This window comes from Monodelphis domestica, chromosome 7 (assembly GCF_027887165.1).
Source record: "Monodelphis domestica isolate mMonDom1 chromosome 7, mMonDom1.pri, whole genome shotgun sequence".
Classification (NCBI taxonomy): Eukaryota; Metazoa; Chordata; class Mammalia; order Didelphimorphia; family Didelphidae; genus Monodelphis; species Monodelphis domestica.
In genome coordinates, this window is record NC_077233.1 from 276,997,033 (window position 1) to 277,017,560 (window position 20,528).

At 38.8% G+C, this 20,528-nt stretch overlaps 1 long non-coding RNA gene across 2 annotated transcripts; it reads left to right on the forward strand.

The window, feature by feature from the left end:
* The first annotated feature begins 46 nt into the window (after positions 1–46).
* Positions 47–19,758, forward strand: LOC103102333 (uncharacterized). Of its 2 annotated transcripts, none has more exons than XR_001623281.2 (3): positions 47–326; positions 5,841–5,956; positions 6,063–19,758. It is a non-coding gene; the product is annotated as an uncharacterized LOC103102333 (long non-coding RNA). The 2 variants fall into 2 exon arrangements; XR_008913262.1 differs by having other exon boundaries at positions 76–5,956; positions 6,063–6,236; positions 16,199–19,758.
* The last annotated feature ends 770 nt before the right edge of the window (positions 19,759–20,528 follow it).

The window sequence follows — 20,528 nt, forward strand, 5'->3', positions numbered from 1 at the left end:
TTCCTTTGCTAGCGTTGCCAGGGAGGCAATTGTCTTCGCCTTTAAAAGGTCTCCACTGCTGGGTTATCACGGCTTAAGTGTCTGGCGACCAGAGCGATGCGTCTATTCGGGACGAAAACACAGCCTGAGACCTAGGTCCCTACTCGCCCACGGAGGAACGGGGGAATTAATGGCGCAACAGCCAAAGAAGGATATACAGAGTACGCAAAAAAAAAAAAAATTATGGGGAAGCTCCATAGAGCTGCCTCATCCGGAGACCGTTGCAAACTGCAGTGGCTTTTGTTGGCCAAAGGGAAAGATATTAATGAAGTAGACGATCTGAAGAGGTAAGAAGAAGGGGGTGGGGGAAGGCCCCCTGGAAGAACCTCACCTGTGGATCCCTAATCCTGGGAAAGCTCTTCTCTGAGCACCTGGGACAGCGCAAAGGCTCAGACCAGCCTCGGAGTCACGCTTTGCCCGCTGGAGATTGGATAGCAAGTGGGCAAAGCTTGTGTCACCTCACCCTCCTTCCTCCCCATTCTGAATGAATGAGAAAAGCTGTCCTTTCAGCCAGGGGCCAATGTACTCCATCTCTACAGCAACGTGGAAGTAAAGACCACTACATACTGCCCCAATAGGAAGTGTAACAGTGTTAAGGCAGGAAAGTAATTACTGCTTTTATTAAGTACCTACTTGATGTGCCAGGCACCTGAATAACCGCCACAGAGAAAGGACATAGGCTGGAGGGATTTAGGGGAGTGTGGGAAGTCAGGGAATTGGGGAGTGTGTGCAGTGCTGGTCCAGTTACTCTTCAAGACACTGGGAAGCCAACAACCACAAGACAGTTGTTTATTAAGCGAGAAAAACCTGGTGAAAAGCCCCTCTCACATCCCTGACCTGCCCCATACTCTGTTGGAACCCCCTCTTCAACTCTCAGCAGTTAGAGGTTCTAATTTGCATAACCACACAGATTCCATTGGAACACTCTGGTCAGGGTTTGGTTTGAGGTTCTAATCTGCATAGTCACTCAGAATGCAGATAGATTCTAGGTGGCATATGGGCTAAGGTTTACAGAAACTGGGAGAAGGCACAAACTTATTAACAACTCAGAGTATCAACTGAAAGGACACATCCCAGAATCCCCAAGATGCTTTGTATGGTATAGTAAAGGCATCATTTGTTTCAGTCTCACTCAGGTATTTAAGAGACCTTTGTATTCTGGAGAGACTAATTTTACTGGGGTCCTAGGCATACTCATTTTGGATATATTAATAATGATAACCTTGATAATAACACACAAATTTCTCACTCCACACAGAGATGTAATCAGCAAGGAAGCTGGAGGAGAGGATCAGACAGGGTCGAGGAGAACCAGGAGGCTGTTGTGTCCCCAAACCTAGAGAGAAGGGAGTACCAAGGACAAGAAAGGAACACTGACAAAGGTTTCAGAAAGTTCTAGCCCCCTGAGGACTGAGAAAAAGCATTGGTTTATTTCTCAGTTCAGAAATCATTAGTAACTCTGGAAAGCTCAGGAGTCAGAATGTAGAGGTGAGAAGAAAAAGTCAGGAGGGGCATTTATTGTTATTGGCTCTCTCATGGCCTCATGGCACAAAGGGCAGGAGAAATGTGGAATGAGAGTAGAGAGGGATAGATGAAGTGAAGATTTGGGGGAACTGGGGGAGAAGATGTTTGTGGGCAAGCAGAGAGGTGGCCAGTAGGCAGAGAGAGATTCAAGATGAAGGAGAACAGGGAAGATAGAGAGTGCTGTGTGAGGAGATAAGCTAGAATGGCAGCACTTTTATATGGAAAAGCTTTTTCTTGGCAAGGAGGGACTATTTCTTCATGGGAGACGGGTGAAGGAGAGAGTAGCAGAAGATATTTGGATTATATAAGGTGGGGATGGAGGTGTCTGGAAATAGTCTCTTTTTTTTCAGCTACATATGAAGCAAGATTTTCAGCTGAGAAGGTGCCAGATGACTCATGCGGGGTTAGAAGAGGAAGGAAAAGGTTTGGAAGAGCTACTGTGTTAAGTAACATAGTGAGTTAATTAATTATCAGGTAGATATAAAACGATTACCTCATGGCCATGAGAAACCCAGTTGAGGTCAGGTAACATAAATTTTTAGTGGACCCTGTAAGCACAGTTGCTTGATTTTCTCCACCTTCATTAACAGTTTTGGGGATAGGGACCAAAGATAGCAGATGGTGAGAGAAATCCAGGGGTGAGGCTGGCAGGACACAATAGGCAATATGATAAGGAGACAAGAGACTCCAGAGAAAGACTGTGTAGAGTTGAATAAGCATGTTGAATTATTCACCAAGGAGTCAAGATGGGGAAAAGAGAAGAGTGTAGCCAGTGCAGGAGTGATAGCCTGGGATTAGAATGGTCATGGTGTGGATGAGAAACAGAGGGTAGGGTTTTTAGACAGAGAAAGAGTTGGAGTGACAATGGATGGTGATCGGGTAAGGGAAGTTGAAAGTTCATAAGCAGAGCAGTAGGGAATGGGTGAGAGATGAAAGGTCTAACCCATCTTTGCATGTGGCTTGAGCTGGGGTGAAGAAATTAGGGTTAGTACAGAAGAAGTAAAGCAAGTGAAATCTGGAAGCTGAGGAAATGGGAAGTGAAAGCATTCGAGGAAGTATTTATATATGTTGAAGAGGTAGGCATGCTGCTTTCAGGAAGAAAGCTTATGAGACAGCCCCAGGACCTGATGGATTCACAAGTGAATTCTATCAAACATTCAAAGAACAACTAATCCCAATACTATACAAACTATTTGACATAATAAGTAAAGAGGGAGTTCTACCAAACTCCTTTTATGACACAAACATGGTACTAATTCCAAAGCCAGGCAGGCCAAAAACAGAGAAAGAAAATTATAGACCAATCTCCCTAATGAATATAGATACAAAAATCTTAAATAGAATACTAACAAAAAGACTTCAGAGTGTCATCATGAGGGTTATTCATTATGATCAGGTAGAATTTATATTTACAAGGAATCTAGGATGATTCAATATTAGGAAAACCATTCACATAATTGACAATATCAATAAGCACAAACCAAAAAGAAAATCACATGATTATCTCTATATATGCAGAAAAAGCCTTTGACTAAACACAACACTCATTCCTATTGAAAACACTAGAAAGCAAAGTAATAGATGGACCTTTCCTAAAAATAGTAAACAGTATATATTTAAAACCATCAATAAGCATCATCTGCAATGAGGATAAATTAGAAGAATTCCCAGTGAGATCAGGAGTGAAACAAGGATGCCCAGTTATCACCTCTATTATTTAAAATTGTAGTAGAAACACTAGCCATAACAATTAGAGAAAAAAAGTTGAAGGTTAAGAGTCAAAAGGGAGGATTACTGGAATAGACTTGGGTTAAGTGACCTCATGAAGACAGTCTATGATAAACCCAAAGATCCCAGCTCTGGGGACAAAAGTCCACTATTTGAGAAAAACTGCTGGGAAAATTGGAAGACAGTATGGGAGAGATTAGGTTTGGATCAACACCTCACAATCTATACCAAGATAAACTCAGAATGGGTGAATGACTTGAACATAAATTAAGAAACAATAAGTAAATTAGGTAAACACAGAATAGTATACTTGTCAGATCTCTGGGAAAGGCAAGATTTAAGGCCAAGCAAGAGTTAGGAAAAATTACAAAATGCAAAATATATAATTTTGATGACATTAAATAAAAAGATTTTGTACAAACAAAACTAATGCAATCAAAATTAGAAGGGAAGCAACAAATTGGGAAACAATCTTTATAATGAAAACTTCTGACAAAGATCTGATAACTCAAATTTATAAGGAACTAAATCAATTGTACATTTACAAACATTGTACATTGTACAAACAGCCATTCCCCAGTTGATAAATGGTCAAGGGACATGAATAGTCAATTTTCAGATAAAGAAATCAAAACTTAATAAGCACAAGAATAAATTTCTAAATCTCTTATAATCAGAGAAACACAAATCAAAACAACTCTGAAGTATCACTGCACACCTAGAAGATTGGCTAACATGACAACAACGGAAAGTAATGAATGCTGGAGGGGATGTGGCAAAGTGGGGACATTAATGCATTGCTGGTAGAGTTGTGAATTGATCCAACCATTCTGGAGGGCAATTTGGAACTATGCCCAAAAAGCGCTAAAAACTGCCTACCCTGGGTCTGTACCCCAAAGAGATAATAAGGAAAAAGACATGTACATGAATATTCATAGCTGCACTCTTTGTGGTGGCAAAAAATTAGAAAATGAGGGGATGCCCTCCAATTAGGGAATGGCTAAACAAATTGGGGTATATGTTGGTGAGGGAATACTATTGTGCTCAAAGGAATAATAAAGTAGAGGAATTCCATGTGAATTAGAACAACCTCCAGGAATTGATGCAGAGTGAAAGGAACAGAACCAGGAGATCATTATACACAGAGACTGATACATTGTGGTACAACCATATGTTATGGATTTCTCTATTAGTAGCAATACAATGATCCAGAACTATTCATAGGGACATAGAAGAAAGAACACTAACCACATCCAGAGGAAGAACTGTGGGAAAAGAAACACCGAAGGAAAACAACAGCTTGATCACATGGGTTGGTGGGGGCTATAACTGGGAAAGTAAGCTCTAAAAGATCACCCTAGTGCAAATATTAATAATAAGTGCAAATATTAATAATAAATAATAATAATAATCGATGGCGCATGTTAAACCCAGTGGAATTGCGTGTCAAATTCAGGAGGGGATGGGGGGAAGGGAGGGAAGGAACATGAGTTTTGTAACCATGGAAAATTATTCTAAATCATCTAATTAAATAAAATTAAAAAAAATAAAAAATCCTTTCACCTTTGCTCTTTTCCCCCATCTTCCATTTCTTCTTCATGTCCCTTTTCCAGGTAAAAAAAAATCCTGCCTTAATCATATCTGATAAGTATGTGATAAGCCTGGATTAAGAAAATGGGAAATCTGAAATAATTGATCTCTTAAATTTTTTAAATCTTAAAAATCTTTCATAAATGGTTTAATTTCATTTCCCCCTTTTCTAATTAAACTTTTTTTTCTTTAAGCATCAGTATTCAATATTTTTAAGAGATGTAAAATTATTATTCAGGGTATTTCTGTTTAATTACTAATATATTTCAACTGTGGATAGAATGCAGGGCCTGGAACATCAGAAAGAGCAGAATTTAAAGCCACCCTCAGACATTTTCTAATTCTGTGACCTTGAGTAAGTTGCTTACACTCTGTCTGTCTATGCTTCCTTAACTAGAAAATGAGGGTGAGAATAGCACTTGCCTTCCAGGATGATTTCAAGGCTCAAAGGAGGGAGTATTTGTAAAGTGGTTATCACAGTGCCCACTGGCACACGTTAGACACTTAATAAATGCTTGTTCCCTTCCTTCTTAGGCTATATCCAAGGCCATAGCCTTGCAGCTGGAAGGATGAAGAAGGGACACCTCTCTTCATCTTCTAGCTTCTTGAGATCACCCAGTTATCGCTCACGTAGCTCTCATGGAGGAATTCCCAGGAAGGATGAAAAACTCTTTTACTAGGCAGCTTCTTAGACCTCCCATACCAAGAGGCAGTGAAAGTGGTGTCTCCCCAACCTTGTACCCAGCTTGTCCATCCATCCCATAAGCACTAAGAGGGAAAGCACTTTGTTTGCTGAGGTGCCTGCAGGGCCTTCGTGGGGGATTTTGGCACCGATTTGGAGTGGAGGCCTAAGTGTCCTCATGCTTTGAGGGTATAAAGGACTCCAGCAAGCAGCTGGACAGTGTGGACCATTTCACTGCATAGCACCAAACTGTCACCTATTTCTTTCTCCTCCATAGGACAGCTCTGCACCTGGCCTGTGCCATCGGCTTCCCAGATGATGTGTGTCTCTCTTAGTAGAGAGACACTGTGAGCTGAACAGGTGTGACAACAACCACCACAACCCCTCATCAAAGTCAGTGCTCTGCTCTCCTTGCCTGGAGGGTGTGGGGGGGTCACAGGAATGGGGAAGCGCCTCCCTCTGAGCTGACCTCAACTTCTGGCTTTTTTTCTCCTGACAGGCGGTACAGTACCAGCAAGAGGAGTGTGTGAGCATTCTGCTCCTCCATGGGGCAGACCCTAATGCTGTCAATGACAAGGGACTCTCTGCCCTCCACTATACAGCCTCTGGGCATAAGTTGAACACTGCAGAGAGGCTGCTAGAAAAGAAGGCTCATCGAGAGGCAAGAGATGAGGTGAAAGCCGACTTTCTGAACCCTAAAGTGTTTTACCAGCTAAGATGGAAAATCAAGTAGTGTTGGGTTCCCATGTCTTATAACTCCCATATTCTTGGAAGTCTTTTGTTATGGAAAACCACTTAAAATAATTCTGTAGTCCACCCTGATTGCCCTCTGGAATTGTTACATTTTTATTTGTGCTGGGTGGAAGAGCTGTCATTTCAGTGGTGATGGGGACTCCAGTGGCTTGGCAATCTCATCGTAGAGCAGAAACTTGTCACCTGGGTCCCTTCCCTTTTTAACCATGATTATCTCTCTCAGAACTGATACTACCTATTTGTTATTGGTCCTAAGGCAGAAGAAGAGCAAGGGTTAGGCAATGGGGGTTAAGTGACTTGCTCAGGGTCATGCGGCTATAAAGTGTCTAACACCAGATTGGAACCAAGAATCTCCTTTCTGCAGGCCTGGCTCCCTATCTACTGAGCCACATCACTACCCTGATCATGAACATTTTAAAAATAGCCAGTTATATCTTTTTCCAAAGCAATGGCTTCTTGGAAAACATTTCTCTGAAAAGGGGAACATGACACACAAAGGGTGAGGAAACTCTGCCTTAGGGAGTATCCTGGAGCCCTGAAAAGTTTTGGGATTTCCCAGTTTGGTCCTTCCAGTGTAGGGGGTGTCAGGGTCAGGCTGGACCCTCAGTGACTTTGGGGCCTGCTGTCTTTCTACTCCATCACAGTTGGCTCCAGAAGGTTCTTTGGTAGATGTATGAGGTCGGCTCCACAGAATTCCATAGTTCCATTGGATATTAACCTACAATGCTTTACTCCATGTAGGTCTGTACTTGGTATATTAATTGATCCTTTATATATTCCATGACTTTTTTCAAAACCTCTTAAAAATTTGTTCCTACTAAGTAAAAATCTACCCAGGCAGAATTTTCATGAGAGCCAATCCTGAAGTGTATGGGGCTTCCCCCCACCCTTTGTCTTCAAGACTGCATCATTTCCTTTCCTAGAATTATGGAACAAATCCTCATTTTTAGGAAGAGGCTTCACTCTTGGTCAGTGACACTTGAGAGAGAAAAAAGCTAAAGTAATGTTCCTTAGGAGACTTGGGAGGAGATGAAAAATGCCAGGAGAAGTCCTTTCTTCCAGGCTGATCCCCCTCAAGGCCAGACTTTCCTTACTTTTCAGGCAGACCATACTCAAGGGGAAGGGGCCAAGAGAACTTGTCCCCTTCAAAGCCAATCAGCAGGGTTCTGAGGGAACAGGGTTGGTTGCATACCAGCAATGACTAACCATGAAACAAAGATAGCAATAAAGGAAGCCAGCCATGAAATGGTATGATAGCATCTCTTCCCTATTCTGGATTGCCATCTCCTGACAACAGGTTATTATCTGGATGGAATCTCAGAGGCTGTCTAATCTCATTCCCTCCAGTCAGTGCAAAGGAAACTAAGGCTCAGAGAAGCAAAGGGATTTGCTTACAATCACCCAGAAAGTAACTGAGAGGTGATATTGATGCCCAGGTATGCTCCCTCCAAATTTCCATGTGTAGCATACTTCCTTGAGATGACCTTAGCAAGTTCACTAGATAGTCACCCGATGTCTTTTTTTTTTCTATTTGGATTAGTTTATTTAGTCAATTAAGAACACTATTCCTCGGTTACAATAATCACATTATTTCCCTCCCTCCCCTCCACCCACTCTAGCCAAAGTCAACTTGAAATTTCACTGTGTATTACTTGTGTCCTTGATGAAAACCCATTTCCATGTTGTTGATGTTTGCACTGCGATGTTCATTTAGTCTACATCCCCAACCATATCCCTTTGAATCATGTATTCAAGCAGTTGTATTTCTTTGGTGTTTTTACTCCCATACTGTTTCCTCTGAATGTGGATAGTGGTTTTTCTCGTAGATTCCTCCTAGTTGTTCGGGATCACTGTATTGCCTCTAATGGAGAAGTCCATTCCCTTTGATTGTACCACAGTGTATCAGTCTCTGTGTTCAATGTTTTCCTGGTTCTGCTCCTCTCACTCTGCATCAATTCCTGGAGGTTGTTCCAGTCCCCATGGAATTCCTCCACTTTATTATTCCTTTTAGCACAATAGTATTCCATCACCAACAGATACCACAATTTGTTCAGCCATTCCCCAATTGAAGGGCATCCCCTCATTTTCCAGTTTTTGGCCACCACAAAGAGTGCAGCTATGAATATTTTTGTACATGTCTTTTTCCTTATTATCTCTTTAGGATATAAACCCAACAGTGCTATGGCTGGATCAAAGGGCAGACAGTCTTTTATTGCCCTTTGGGCATAGTTCCATATTGCCCTCCAGAATGGTTTGATCAATTCACAATTCCAGCAATGCATTAATGTCCCCACTTTGCCACATCCCCTCCAGCGTTCATTACTTTCCTTTGCTGTCATGTTAGCCAATCTGCTAGATGTGAGGTGATATCTCAGAGTTGTTTTGATTTGCATTTCTCTGATTATAGGAGATTTGGAACACTTTTTCATGTGTTTTTTAATAGTTTTGATTCCTTTAACTGAAAATTGTCTATTCATGTCCTTTGCGCATATATCAATTGGAGAATGGCTTGATTTTTTTGTACAACTGGTTTAGCTCTTTATAAATTTGAGTAATTAGACCTTTGACAGAGGTTTTTGTAATGAAGATTGTATCCCAATTTGTTGCTTCCCTTCTAATTTTGGGTGCATTAGTTTTGTTTGTACAAAAAAAATTTAATTTGATGTAATCAAAATAATTGATTTTACATTTTGTGATTTTTTTCTAGCTCTTGCTTGGTTTTAAAGTCTTTCCTTTCCCAAAGATCTGACAAGTATACTATTCTATATTCGCCTAATTTGCTTATAGTTTCCTTCTTTATATTCAGGTCATTCACCCATTCTGAGTTTATCTTGCTGTAGGGTGTGAGATATTAATCCAAACCTAATCTCTCCCATACTGTCTTCCAATTTTCCCAGCAGTTTTTATCAAATAGTGGGTTTGGTCCCCAAAACTGAGATCATTGGGCTTATCATAGACTGTCTTGCTGAGGTCATTTGCCCCAAGTCTATTCTACTGATCCTCCTTTTTTTCTCTTAGCCAGTACCAAATTGTTTTGATGACCACTGTTTTATAGTATAGTTTGAGATCTGGGACTGTAAGTCCTCCTTCCTTTGCCTTGAAGAGACAAAGATGATGAAAGATGAGGCAAACAAAATGAAAGACGAGGCAGAGAAGATGAAAGATGACCTCCAAAGAAAATCAGACCAGAAGGAGAAGGATGACTATAAAGCCAGGGAAGAAATCCAGTTTTCAAAATCCAGAATACAACTAGAAGCAAGCAACTTCACAAGGCAGCAGGACACTATAATATAAAATAAAAAAAAATGAAAAAAAAAAACAAGGAAAATATGAAGCACCTCATTCACAAAACAGAAGATTTAGAAAATCATTCCAAGAGAGACAACTTAAGAATTACTGGTCTACCTAAAGACCATGACAAAAGAAAAATCCTGGACACAATACTACAGGAAATTATTCAAGAAAACTGCCCCAATATTCTAGAACAAGAGGGAAAAGTGGAGATTGAAAGAATCCACAGATTACCTCCTCTACTTTATCCTCAACTGACAACACCCAGGAATGTTATAGCCAAATTCAAGAACTATCAGACCAAGGAAAAAATATTACAAGCTGATAAGAACAAGTCATTAAGATACCAAGGAAACACAATGAGAATAACACAGGAACTGGCTGCATCTACAATGAAGGATTGAAAGGCATGGAATATGATATTCCAGAAAGCAAGGGAACTAGGTCTTCAACAAAGAATCAATTACGAGCAAAACTGACCATATTCTTACGGCAGAAGGTATGGTCATTAAAAAAAATAGAATAATTTCAAGCATTTGTAAAGAAAAGAAAAAGAAAATTTGATGCCCAAGCACAGAACTCAAAAGAATCATCAAAAGGTAATTAAGAAAGATAGAAAAAACAAAAAACAAAAAATAGTGAAAGAAGAAAAGGCAGGACTAGAAGTAGAAATCAAAATGCTGGGAAACTCACAGCTGGTAATCATAATTCTGAATGTGAATGGAATGAACTCACCCATAAAATGCAAGTGAATAGCAGAGTGGATTAGAATCCAAAACCCTGCCATATGCTTTTTAAAAGAAACACACATGAGGAAAGTAGATACACATTGGGTGAAAGTAAGAGAATGGAGCCAAATCTATTGGGCATCAGCTGATAAAAAGAAGGCAGGGGTAGCAATCATGATATCTGATAAAGCCAAAGTAAAAATAGATCTAGTCAAAAGAGATAGGGAAGGTAATTACATACTGATAAAAGGCAGTATAGACAATGAGGAAATATCCGTACTCAACATGTATGCACCAAATGGCATAGCATCCACATTTCTAAAGGAGAAACTAGTGGAGCTCAAGGAAAATAGATAGAAAAACTATACTAGTGGGAGACCCGAACCTTCCTCTATCAGAACTAGATAAATCAAACCAAAAAATAAGAAAGAGGTAAGAGAAGTGAATGAATCTTTGAAAAACTTGTGAATCTTGAAATTTCTCAGACTTGTGAATGTTAAAAATTTCCACATTGGGGAATTCTCAATTGGAACCATTCCCTACTGGGAACATTCCCCATTTTGAATGTGAGAACTCTACTTGGATCAGAAATGGGAGGACCTCAACTCCACCTGTACTTAGGACTGCTTTAGGGGAAAAAACTCCTTGCTAAACAATGAGGGTACTTCGGCCCACACTTATAATGAGGCAAAAAGTTCTTTAAGCCATGCCTATTTTTAGAATTAATACAATGGGGTGCTAAGTACCTATTAAAGGTCAGGCAACTTGTAAACTTGCCAGGAGCAAAGAGGTGAAAACTTATTCAGAAGTTTTTTTCTGGTACAAACTTATTAAAGGGATTAGTCGACCCAACAGTGTTTTTTAGAATGGGTTGTCCTTTGGAAAATGTCTACAGTGATTGGTAGATGGAAGAACTTAGGGGAGGTGACATAGGAGAAAACCCCCTATATAAGAAAAAGCAGAATCTCTTGGCGATCAATCCTTTTGGAGGATCACTTGAGGAGAGGCTCTGGAGAAGGGAAGCTCTTGGAGGACAATCTCTAAGGAGGTCTTGCTGGAGCTCCTCTGAGGGGACTCTGTCCCTCTGGAGGCTCTTGAGAGAGGCCCTTTGAAACAGTCTCTGGCTGAAAGGCTCTTTGAGGAGGACTCTGGCTGGAACTCTCTCTGAGTAGACTCTGTCACTAGAATCCTTGCTTAGACAGACCTTGTGTTGAGTGATAAAAGACTGACTGACTGATCTCTCTCTCCTAAGACTCAGGTCTAGGCCATGTTGGATTAAGACCCTTCATACTTATTTCCTTTTTCTCTCTTTCTCTCTTTTCTTTAATTCCTCATTGTATTATTAATTAAATTTTCTATAAAACCCAGTTGACTTGGGTATATTCATAATTGGGAATATTTCCCTGGTGACCACCTTATATTTGATTTAAAACAAGACACTGTGGTGAAAACATATTTCCTGCGGTCACAAATTTACTCACCCACGCTTATATCTATCACAATTTATAACTTCAACTATTTTAATTATTACAGTTTAAGCCATATACTCCTTTAAATGTAACAAACTAGAGTCAATAGATACATGGAGAAAAAATAAATAGGGACAAAAAGGAATACACCTTCTTTTCAGCAGCACATTGGGAGTTCTTGTCCTTTAAAGTGTTATTTTCTCTTTGAACTATTTCCCACTTTTCTTGCCAGAAGGCTTCCATCTTTTTGATAAGCTCCAATTTGAATTCTTCAAGAGCTTGTGGACTATTTCCATTGTTTTTGGAAAGTTTTGGTGCATTTTTAAAAATTTCCTCCTCTATTTCCTCTGTAGCCTGGGTTTTTCCTCTGTAAAAATTTTCCAGGGTCAGTCCCTTCTTGTTTTTCTTGGAGGGAGGTTCTTGTTCCTGGGAACAATTTGCCATAACTGTGGGGGTTTTTCCTTCCCTTTATAGTCAGAAATCTGAGATGGGCAGGCTTTCTGTGTATGGAGTTAAGGAGCAAGGATTTTGCCTGAGGCAAGCTCTCGGACCTCCACAGCTTCTGCTGTGTGCTGCCTTTCTCTGTGCTATTTTCCCTCGAGTGCCCACAGTCTGCAATCTTCATCCTGCTGGGGTTTCAGGTATAGCTGCTAGGGGTAGGGGTAGGTTTTTGATGGTCTTCATCTCCCAAGGACACCTAGAGGTGCCCCTTACTCACTCTAGAGGTGCCCCTCACTCACTTGCTGATTCTGGTGCACGCTGGCTCTGACTTTGGTTCCATATGTGGGGTGGGGAAGGGTAGGTCAGCTTGTGTTTTGGTAGGAGCTTTTTCACCCCCTTATAGTGTGGAAATGCCCAAATCCCACATACTTTCAATGCTACGCCCTACTGTAGAGTGCCTTCATTCTTATGAATTTGTTTTGGGGGGGAGGGGACTTTTGATGTAGTCTATATTGGTGGGTGCTGAGAAGAGGATGAGTCTTGCATGTAGACTGCCGCCATATTTACCCGGAACTCCTCAAATGGATTTTAAGGGGTCTTTAGAAATGATTTTTAGATTTTTTTCAACAACTCAGATCATTTTACCTGCCTCTAACAGGAGATATGGTCCATTTTAGTAGCTGATGTGAAATACAATTATAATCCCCACCTCCCATATTTATAAAAATGTGAATGGATGTGATATCACAGTTTCATACCAAAGAAGCTGAGAAGTTAATCCCAGGGAATTGTACCCCTGGATGGCTCCCAAAAGGGAGCATCTCTCATTTATAACTCTTCAGCTCACTTTACCCTTTCACCAGAATGATCTCTAGATTATGGGTGACATTTTTAGACCCAATAGCAGCAGTACAGGAGTTTGGTGTTTTTTCTAGATTCCTCTGCTACATTTTTGTAATGATGTCAGTAATATATATTTTTTTAAATATCTCAGCCAAGGTTGAAATTGCTACACCTGAAAAACTTGTGACAAGTATCTATTTTCTTTTAATGTAATACAGTGGACTCATGTAAAATAGAATAGTGGGTTTGTTTGCTATTGTCAATAAATGGGCTATTATAACTTTTTGAATGTGCATTACCTGTTGTACTACTGTTCTTGATGAAAAACTGTTACTTTGTGGAAATCATTTGCTTGTACTCACAGTGGATCATGGCCAGGTATGAAGAGTAAATGGATCTTATTTTGGGTGAGAAACCTTTGTATTCTACATTTCCTTAGCTGACACAGTGTGTCAATGATTATAAGCTCTATTTTTAGTTTTAAAACTTTTATTATTGTATGTGCAATATACTATTTCAGTTTTTATTTTTTCTCTTTTTTATATTTGAAGCACATGCCAACAGTATTGAGATTTTCTTTAACTTTTTTTTATTTTTGCAGTAATATAAGTTTAAAATATATTTGCTAAAATATGAATGTATGCCCCAAAAGCTTTAGGTTATAAAAAATAATGCCATTAGTTGTTTAAAAAAATTTATGGGACTTTGCTTAATTATTCTGTCTGATTCCAGGACAAGAGAATACAAAAAAAGAGCCATTGAACAGTGCCAAAGAAGCACAAAGCTAAACTGCATAGTGCCAATTGAGCACAAGGTCATAGAGACCAACCAATCCTGATGGGGTAATGAAAACTTTGAGCCATGACAAGAAGACTTGAATGTGTTTGGGGTACGAGGTTGCGGCTGTTTAAATATGTTAAAGCCAGGTCTTCCTTGTTCCACATTCTACCAAGTATCTCAAATTTGGCTCCTACCTGGCTCCTAAAATTCTAGTCCCTATTCTGTCTTTCATAATGTGGCAACCTTCTGTAGTCCTGGTGACTGATTGGGTAAATGCTTAATTGCTTATATCATTTTAATTGGGCCCTGATTCAAGGACCTGTTATAGATTTATTTTTCCTATACTTAGAATTTTTACACATAAGACTTTGATAGTCTATATTTTCATCCAGAAATTATCTTACCTCTAGCTATTAACTCCTGACCTTCTTAACTCAGGGCCCAGCCCCTGCCTCAGGCCTCAGCAACTCTACTCCTGATCTCCGGCCTCCAACCCAGATGCTCATCCAACCCCAGGCCCAGCCCCAGGACCCAGGCTGCTGGTAGCTGCCACTGTGTCTTTGGAATCACAAACCAGCTGGCAAAAACTGGAGTGTTCATTCCTTAGGCAACAATTAGCTTCCAGGGGCAGGGTACCTGGGGAGGGGGGGGGGGTAAGGAGAAGGAAGATACTCTTCCAAACAGGAAATTGATTACAAGCATGACATATTCTATTGAGAGAGCAGTGCATTGCCTATTTCAAACAGCTTCCAGCTTTAGGATGTTTTTTTTTTCATGAGTGCACTGATCATTTTACTTCTGTTTCCTGAGATTCAGGGGAGAAATTCATCTCCCTGAAACTATTTGCCATTTGGGCCTGCCCAGTTTGGGATTCCTAAAACCCATCATCTCCCTCAATATGGGAGATTCCACAGTGCTGACAAAAGGAATCTCAATGGATAAAAGAAGGAACTGAAGTTATATTTTTAAGACTTTTTCAGACTCCAATGTTTTATGAAAGTCTCTGTATTTTATTGTATTTTGCTGATTGTTTTAAGATTCAATTTTGTTATTTTAAGTTCATATATTAATGCATTCAATACTATTCTATTACACTGAATCATTTCAATGTACTGAGATTTTACTACTGTTATATTCTGTTACCTTTCCCCTATAACTAACTGTAATGAACAAACATTATTGAATAAGCCCATATAAAAAACAGGTTTGTTTGTTTTTTTTCCACTTTGTAACTTTTCACATAGAGGATGGATGGGCTTCATCAAACTGGTTACAATTGTATAACAATGTTTGGAAAATTTAATGAGCTAAATATCTCAAATTGATTTTAAGGGGTCTTTAGAAATGATTTTTAGATTTTTTCAACAACTTTTATCATTTTGCCTGCCTCTAACAGGAGATAAGGTTCATTTTAATAGCTGAAGTGAAATAAAATTATAATTCCCACCTCCCACATTTATAAAAATGTGAATGGATGGGACATCACAGTCTCATACCAAAGGACCTGGGAAGTTGATCCCAGGATATGGTACCCCTGGATGGTTCCCCAAAAGGGAGCATCTCTCATTTATAACTCTTCAGTTCATTTTACCCTTTTACCAGAATGATCTCTAGATTCTTGGTGGTATTTTTAGATCCAACATCAGCAGTACAGATGTGTGCTTTTTTTCTAGACTCCTCTGCCACATTTTGGTAATGACAGCAGTAATAGAAATTTTAAGAAAATATCTCAGCCAAGGTTGAAACATTGATACACCTGAAAAATTTGTGACAAGTATCCATTTTCTTTAAATATCATACAGCAGGCTCATGTAAAATATGATAGTGGGTTTGTTTGCTATTGTAATTAACTGGGCTATTGTGAATTTTGGGGACTTTGATACTTTTTGAATGTGCATTCCATGCTATACTACTGTTCAAAACTGTTACTTTGTGGAAATCATTTGCTTTGCACTCACAGTGGATCATGGCCAGGTATGGAGAGGAAATGGATCTCATTTTTGGTGAGAAACTTTTGTATTCTACATTTCCTTAGCTGACACACTATGTCAATGATTATAAGCTATATTTTTGATTTTTAAAACTCTTTTATTATTGTTTTTGCTTGCATGTGCAATATACAATTTCATTTTTTTAATTTTTTCTCTCCTTTTTGTATTTAAAGCACGTCACCAGTATTGAGATTTTAATTTTTTTTAATTTAATATAAGTTTAAAATACATTTGCTGTAATGTCAATGCATACCCCAAAAGATTAAGACTATAAAAATGATGTCACTGATTGTTTAAAAAAATTATGGGACTTTGCTTAATGATTCTGTCTGATTCTAGGACAAGAGAATACAAAAGAGCCATTGCACAGTGCCAAAGAAGCACGAAGCTAAACTGCATAGTGCCAATCGAGCACAATGGAATTGATGAAAATTTTGAGCCAAGACAAGAGGACTTGAACTAGTTTGGGGTTCGAGGTTGTGGCTGTTTAACATGTATTAAAGGCAGGTTATCCTTGTCCCACATTCTACCAAGTATCTCAAATTTGGCTCCTATAATCTAGTCCCTTTTTTCTTTCGTAGTGTGGCAAGCTTTCTATAGTCCTGGCTACTGATTGGGTAAATACATACTTGCTTAAATCACTTTAATTGGGCCCTGATTCAAGGACCTAGTATAGATTTATTTTTCCTTTACTTACAATTTTTACACATAAGACTTTGATAGTTTATATTTTCATCCAGAAATTATCTTTTTTATTTGGATTTTAAAAATATTTTTTTTATTTCTCTTGCCAATTGACTCATACACTTTGTAACTCAGGCATGCATCCCTAAGTGATCCCTGTATTTTTCAGTCACCCTCTTCAGGGGGGATGTATAATAATTATTATTATTTTAAATTGCAAAGCTTAAATTCCTTTTGAGAGTAATTTTAGGTTAAGAAACATGATACCTCTCCGAATCCAGAAAGTGAACTGTTTAGAGAAGGCACCATGAAGATGCCTCCACAGACAACACTCTGCACCAGAAGATCCTGAGTGAACTTTGGGATGTGATTATTTGAACTGTGTGGGGTTTGAATGCATTTGTTTTGTATGTATACTCATACTAAAGGGGACTGCCCCCAACTGGCTTTTAGTCAATGTGCCTAGTAATTATTAGTTATGTTCTATTTTTCTCTTATCGTCAAATTATTGTAATTTCATAGCTTGTATGTTTACAAGACACACTGGAGACTGGAGATTTTGAACCCTAGACTTTATTCACCAGAAGTCCTTGGTATTTCCCAGAATTCCCTATAATCTCTCCGGAGTCTCCACTTTGGCGAGATCACAATTGGTATTTAATTGACAGTAACTCCTCCCACACTCTCTTCCTTTACAATGATGCAGCAAGTATAATGGTAAGCTAAGTGAGGGGATTTTTAAATGGGCTAATCAGCCATGGGCACGTGGTTTTTATTTTGTATCATCTGTATTCCCTGATTTCTAATGATCCTTAATAAACCTTATAAAATATAATATTTTTATTATTAGAGATATACATTTAATTTTTACACTTCCATCTTGGAGGAGGTCCCATGGTTACTCACTACTGGCCTTCCCAGTTGAGAGCTAATTAATCTCTGCCTGGATTAAGATAGGATAGATAACCTCTCTAACCCCCTCACATTTCTCTTCTTTATTGTTTCTTCTCTATTTGCATGTATTTGTAAATAAATTTCTGATTCACAATTTAATAAATGCTGCTGACCACAAAATTTCATAATTCATAATTCCCCAACCATTAAATTTAGCCCTTACACTAGCAAAGGCAATAAAATAAGAGAAAGAAATTAAAGGAATACGGATTGGTAAAGAGGACATGAAACTTTTCCTTTTTGCTGGTGATCTGATGGTTTACTCGGAAAATCCTAGGAAATCAGCAAAAATAACAGATAAGATAATGAACAACTTTAGCAAAGTTATAGGCTATAAAAAAATCCTCAAAAACTAATTACATTAAAATAAGAGCTATCCTCCAATTAATAAATGGGCAAAAGATATGAACAGACAATTTTCAGATGAAGAAAGCAAAGCATCAGATTAGCTAAAATGTCAAAGAGGCAAAATTGCAAATGTTGGAGGGGATGTGGAAAAATAGCAACACTAATACACTGTTGGTGGTGTGAATTTTAGATTTCCTCCATTTTGCTTAGTCTAGCACCCAGGAATGTATACATCCACACCACACTGGCATGTGCTAGCAAGTGACAAATCAGAAGCAACTGACTGTCTCCTGTACTATCCTAAGCTAAGGTTGAGCCACCATTGGCACATGTGAAATGCATGAAGTGATGTAGAGAACTGCCTTTGTATTTCACATCACTTCCTGTGGGGAGTGCTGGGTACCAGTTGCCCCTGGAACTCAAGCCTGGAGGAGTTTCTCAGACGGCTTCCTTGAGACGGTCACATGGTGAGTGATAAGACTGACTCCCCTTTCCCTTGGCTCTCTGGGGAGGCCACTTTGGCCAAGGCCTTTGAACTCCTCCCTGGCTCAGCCTGAGCTGGAGCAGTTTAAATTATCTCTTTTTTTCCTCTCTCTTTCATTCTTAATTTCTTCCTCTTATTGTAAATAAATCACCATAAAATTCCATTCTGACTTGAGTGTTTCATTGGGATTTAGAAATTAAATCCCTGGCAACCAACTAAATTTATATTCAGTCTCAACCCTAAATTTACCCTTTAAAGTGGAACTGTAAACTGATCCAATCATTTTAGAAAGTAATTTGAAATTTTACCCAGAGTTATAAAACTATGTAAGGAGAACAGAGAAAAAATAAATGAACCTTGGAAATAAATGTTCCAAATATTTATACCAATTCTCTTTGGGTTGGCAAAGAAGTAGAAATGGAGGGAGTGTCTATTAATTGGGGAATGGCTAAGCAAATTGTGGCATACGATTATGATGTAACACTACTGCACCATAAGAAATAATGAGCAAACTAATTTAAAAAATTTTTTTAAACTTGAAAAGAACAAATAGGAATTAACAGTGAAATGAGTAGAATCAAGAGTACATCATACATGACTTACAGATTTAACATTTAAAGAATAACTTGTGAATGTCAACTCCAGAGAATCAACTGATAAATTTAAACATGAAACTTGTAATCTCTACATACATATGTCACCTGGATGATGTCTTCTATGATTCAGGAAAGTTTGGATGTGTTTGCTTATTTGTCACTTTCTGCTGTTGCTTCTGTAGTTTGCTCTTTTTCTCCATAGAAATTATCCAGGGTCAAGAGCTTTTATTGTTGCTGCTTATTCCTTTTGCCACTGTTGATTGGGGTTCCTCCATATTGATTGTTTTCTTAGCTTCTGTCTCTCAGGGCTTTGCCTTGATAGTATATTCCCTTCCCAGTCAGAAGCCCTACCAATGGCAGGTAATGCAGTGTTTTTTGTGTAGGGCACTTTAAAGCATTTTGCCCTGAGATTATCTTTCCAGACTCTACTGCCTCAGCTTTGTCCAGCCTTGTTTTTGCCCAAAGCTCCACTTTTCACTTTTCAACCTTGGATCTCAAGTCTTGCTGTCAAGGCCTTGCACTGCCCTCAGGGGCAAGTTTGTGCTGCTTTCAGCCAGCCCCTGAGAATTTAGAGATTGCCATGCCCTCACTCTGACTCTGGCCTAATAGGTGGTATGGGGCAGGGATGATCAACTTGCACTTTGATAAGTGCAGTTTCACACCTTTATTGTGTGGGAATCCCTAAACACCACCTACCTTTAAGTCTACATCCAGTGGGAGAGCCCCTTTAGTCATCCAATTTTGATTTCTGTCCTTTTGAGACTCTTTGGAATGATCAGTTGGAAGGAGATTCAGAAGGTTCCTGTTACTATGCTGCCATCTTAGCTCCACCTCCCTTTCTATGATTCAGGTAAGGGGGGGGGGGCTGAAACACTTGTAAATAAATTTTATTAAGAAAAAAAGAAGTAACTACATGTTAGGGTTAGTTAGCTGGTTCAGGAGGATAGAGAACTAGACTTGGAGATGGGAGGTCCTGGGTTCAAATATGACCTTAAACTTCCTAGTCTTCGACCAGGGCATGTCACTTAACCCCAATTGCCCCACTCTTTTATCCATTCTAAGACTGAAAGTAAGGGCTTAAAATTAAACAAACAAAATCCTCTAGAGGAATATTTAGTGTTCATGGGTAGGCCATTCAAAATAATTAGAATGATTCCTATCAAAAGTAATTTATACATTTAATGCCATACAAATCAAATTGCCAAGGGAATACTTAACAGAATTTGATAAAACAAAAAGATCTAGATTATCAAGGGAAATTATTTTTTAAAAAAAAGATCAAAGACTAGCATTTCTAGACCTCAAGATAAAGCAGTAGTCATCAAAATCATTTGGTATTGGGTAAAGAAGAGAGAGATAGATCAATGTAATAGTCTAGACAAGGGAGATCCAGGAAATAATAGTTCCATAATTTGGAGAACATAAATTATATAGGGAAAAACTTATCTGATAAAAACTTCTGGAAAAAATTAGAAAGCAATCTGGCAGAAATTGTTTAGACCACCACCTTATACCATATGCCACAATACATTCTAAATGAATACATAATCTTAACATTAATGAACAAAGTATAAAAAAAAGTTGGAAAAGAAGTAGATCATAT